General features: G+C 39.4%; 1 pseudogene; it reads left to right on the top strand.

The window, feature by feature from the left end:
- Positions 1 to 3,359: 3,359 nt before the first annotated feature.
- LOC103213338 lies at positions 3,360 to 3,969 on the top strand (annotated as a pseudogene).
- Positions 3,970 to 4,788: the final 819 nt, after the last annotated feature.

The following is a 4,788-nucleotide window of genomic DNA, read 5'->3' as shown; positions in this document are numbered from 1 at the left end:
GACATCCATTTTGGTCTTTTCTTCCTTTCTTGTCTTTTTAATGACCTCTTGCTTTCTTCATGGATGATATTCTTGATGTCATCCCACAATTCTTCAGGTTTTTGGTCACTGGTGTTCAATGCATCAAATCTACTCTTTAGATGGTCTCTAAATTCAGGAGGGATTATATTCAAGGTCATATTTTGGCTCTTGTGGACTTGTTTTAATTGTCTTCAAGTTGAACTTTCATTTAAGCAGTTGATGGTCTGTTCTACAATCAGCTCCTGGCCTTGTTTTGGCTAAAGATATTGAGCTTTTCCATCACCTCTTTCCACAGATGTAGTCAGTCTGATTCCTGTGTATTCCATATGGTGAAGTCCACGTGTATAGCTGCCATTTGTGTTGTTGAAAAAAGGTATTTGCAATGAATAAGTCATTGGTCTTGCAAAATTCTATCGTGCGATCTCCAGCGCTATTTCTGTCACCAAGGCCAAATTTTCCAACTATCAGTGATTCTTCTTTGTTTCCAACTTTTGCATTCCAGACACCAGTGAAAATTAACACATCTTGATTGCATGTTTGGTCAATTTCAGACTGCAGAAGTTGATAAAAATCTTCAATTTCCTCATCTTTGGCTTTGATGGTTGGTGCATAAATTTGAATAATAGTAGTATTAGCTGGTTTTCCTTGTAAGCACATGGATATTATCCTATACTGACAGCATTGTACTTCAGGACAGATCTTGAAACATCCTTTATAATGATGAATGCCACGCCATTCCTCTTCAAATTGTCATTCCCAGCATAGTAGATCATATAGTTGTCTGATTCAAAATGACTAAAAACAGTCCATTTCAGCTCACTAATGCCTAGGATAGAAGCTCTGGTGGTGTAGTGTCTAAGGCATTTGACTGCTAACCAGAAGGCTGGCCGTTCAAACCCACCAGCCACTCCTTGGAAGGAAGATTGAGCAAATGCCTAGGATATCAATCTTTATGCATTCTATTTCATTTTTTACAACTTCCAATTTTCCTAGATTCATACTTCGTACATTCCATATTCAGATTATTAATGGATGTTTGCAGTTCTTCTTCTGCTTCCTGCCTCTTCAGTTTGGGGCCTTGTCTCCCTCCCCTTACCTGGATCCTGCAGTTCTGTCTTGTCCCTGGCTCTTCCGCTATTAGATAGGTAGAGATAAATATTGATTTGGGTGAAAAGAAGGCCAATATAGCAAATGTGAGTGATCAACACAGTGGCATTGAGGAAAAGGAAGACAGAGAGAGGTACATGGGAGGTACAGACAACAAAGATGAACCCTTTTGCATATACAGTGCTGCTTTGTCAGTGAAGGCAAACATGGATATATGGGTGTATAGATGGTGGACAGGCTGAACTATTAGTATTTCTATGCAGGGGATAGTGTACCCAAGACCATGTATAGGGTTGGCAAACAATGTTTCTACAAGTATATTGGTATGTTCTGTAAGAATTCCCAGGTATACAGCAGAGCTGACAAGGGACAAGGTTGTAGTCACCTCTTGGGCACAGCCAGCTACCCAGAGGGAGTAAGTTGAACCTGTGGGCTTGGCACCATAGTGGCAGGGGACATCAAGCTCAATTGGCATAACATACTACACAAAAACATTGTTCCACATCCTACTTTGGTGAGTAGTGACTAGAATCTTAAAAGCTTGTAAGTGGCCATCTGGATGCAACGATGGGTCACTCTTTGTCCAGAGAAAATAAGAATGAAGAAAACCAAAGATTCATGGAAACAATTAGACCAAGCAACTGGTTCACCATGCAATCCTCAGGCTATACAACTATGAGACCAGAAGAACTAGATGGTGCCCAGCTACCACTGTCAACCACTCAGAGGGGATCTATGTAGGAGATCCTGAGTAGAGTGGGAGAACAGTGTGGAACAAAACTCAAAATCATTAAAAAAAAAAAAAAGAGGGGGGAGGGATCAGGTTTGCTGGTCTGATCTGATAAAGCCTGATGGAACCCCTGAGACTATGGCCCCTACCTGCCCTTCAGGTCTGGAATTGAACCCACTCCTGTGGCTTCCAGCCAAACAAAAGACAGGCATATGAGCTGAGCATTTAAATTAGATAGATACACTCCTTGGAGAGAACAATCATGGGAGAATAGAAGGGGTGAGTATATACAAGGAGACAGCTCAGGGGGAAGGAGTGCATGAAGGGAGGTACACAGGGAAGAGAACTATGAAGAGAAAGAGGGAGGGGAGCTGTTGCATTGTGGTAAATTGTAGTCAATGTCATGAGACAAAGTGTATATGAGTTGCTGTATGGAAAATGAATTTGCTCTGTAAACTTTTACCCAAATCACAGTTAAAAAAAAAAAGAAGTCACTTAAAAATAACTGTCCTAAAAAAGACAATAGCTTTCCCTATAGAAAGTAACACATGAAGTCTTGGAGGCACAGTTTGATTGCCTAAATTTGCAACTGGGCAGTATTCTATTTGTTGCAAAACCTTGCTGTTTGGTTGTAACACAGCTATGACTGTTATAAAACAGAGAAGACAGCAAAATTAAAAAAAAAAAAAAAAAGAGAAAGAAGAAGAAAGAAAAATTAAGATAAAAAAAAAAAAAAAAAAAGAGAAATTGAGGGAAGGAGTACTTCCCGTAACTTTTCAAATGGTGATTTTACATAGGTAGCTGATTTTTAAAATAAGATTTTTAATTATCTGAGCTTCTACCCTGAATGAGCCCTGTTTTTACTAAAGATTAATGTGTTTCCTGCAGATGCTTAATGTTTAAGACATGACTGGATCAAGGACAATTTATTATCTAAAGAAATGACTGTGAGATTTACAAAATGAGAATTACAAAGGCCAATGAATTAACAACAGCTGGTCATCATTAACTGAGTATCTGTCAGGTATGTAGTCCTGTGCACTTCCTTTTGGGGATTCAGATGGGGTTTTAGGGATAAAAATAGGAGATGGGAAATTTATCATATAACATAATTGTCTCCTGTTGACGTCATTATTTGGAATGTTTAAGGGAATGTGTCTGTGGAATTTCCTTCCTAAATGCCTACTTGTATAGATATCTGTAGACACCTAAATTTTTTTTTCATAATGATGACAGTTAACAATGAGTCTATCTAAATACATAAGGTGTCATTATATCCGACTCATAGGGTGTTGTAAGCTATGTAATTAAGAATTGGGACAATATATGTTCACAAAATAAATGATAGGTAATGTAATGGACGTAATGTAATGTAACGAAACTTGGAGTTTCACGCGTGACTGGGCCTAAACACACCACAGCTAGCCTGGTCTTATCTGTGGCTGGGACTTTGAGATCACTGTAGCTGCAATTCTTGGGATGAGCTCTGTGTGGCCACAACATGCCTCACAGATAGGAAATGTCCTTTATAGAGAGGAAGGTATATATTTTCACTTGGTTCATTGGAGCCAAAGGGATCCTTTAGCAGCAGATGAGACTGTGCCACAGAAGGTCCTATTGACTGTACAGGAAGAAAATGATGAAGAAAGCCAAGCAGACCAGAGGAAGTATGGAGTGTTCTTTGATATGACTATGACTACATGCAGCACCTGAAAGGATCATCTGTACCCTGGGAGACTATTCCCACAGCAGCCTCAGTACACACAACAGGAGAGATGAGAAAGAAGAAACTTTAGTAATTCCAAACACTGGAATTAAGTTGCCTTCATCAGTCTTTGCCTCTGAGTTTGAAGAAGTTGGATTATTAAATAAAGATGCTCCTGTTTCAGGCCCAAGACTGGATTTTGATCCTGATTATTTTTGCAGCTTTTAATGATGATTTTGACTTTGATGATCCAGATAATCTGCTTGAAGATGATTTTATCCTTCAGTCCAATAAGCCAAGAGGAGTGGAAAAAGGAATGGATATACTTAAAGCTGAGGCTGAGGATGACAGTGAGCAGGAAGATCTGGATGATAAGAAGAAAAGTGGTAGTGACAGTGATGACTGAGTCTGAAACCCCACTCACAGATGATGGTGATGTGTCTGCCACAGGCAAACTTCATGGAGCTATAGAGAATCACTTGTTCTGGGGAGAGGAAACAAAAAGTTGCTTCGGGTATACATGATTTCCTCAGTCAAAAGGAGAAATGAACAGTTGATCCTACATGATAAGAGGTTTGAGAGGTTGTATGAGTAATATGATGATGATGAAATTGGAGCTCTGGGTAATGCTGAGTTGGAAGGTTCTATTCAAGTAGGCAGGAGCTCTGGTGGCATAGTGCCTAAGGCACTTGACTGCTAATGAGAAGGCTGGCGGTTCAAACCCACCAGCCACTCCTTAGAAGAAAAGTTGGGCAATTTACTTCAGTAGTGATAACGCCTTGGAAACCCAAGGAGGGGTCGCTATGAGTCACGTCCGACTCGATGGCAAATAATAACAACATTCAAGTAGGCACAGAGCTCTGGTGGGGCACTGGCTGCTAACCAAAGATTTGTTCGAACCCACCAGCCACTCCATGGGAGAAACATGAGGCTGTCTACTTCCGTAAAGATTTACAACCAAGCATAACTAAAAATGCACAAATAGCTGAAGATAAATCAGATGATTGGGACCTTCTAAAAGTTAAATTATTACACGCATCAAAATACTTCTCCAAGAGTGAAAAAAAGAACCTAAAGACTGGGGGAAAAATATTTGGCAATGACATATTTGACAAGGGACTTATCTCTAAAATTTTTTTAATGTATTTTATTGAAATACAATTTATGTACCGTGATATACACAAAACTAAAGTGAAATGGGTCAATGCTTTTTTTTTTTTTTTTT

The sequence above is a fragment of the Orycteropus afer genome, unplaced genomic scaffold, assembly GCF_000298275.1.
Source record: "Orycteropus afer afer isolate SDZICR_OR568_19922 unplaced genomic scaffold, OryAfe1.0 scaffold01642, whole genome shotgun sequence".
Taxonomy (NCBI): domain Eukaryota; kingdom Metazoa; phylum Chordata; class Mammalia; order Tubulidentata; family Orycteropodidae; genus Orycteropus; species Orycteropus afer.
The sequence above is the reverse complement of the archived record's forward strand: the minus strand, read 5'-3'. Positions and strand labels throughout refer to the sequence as shown.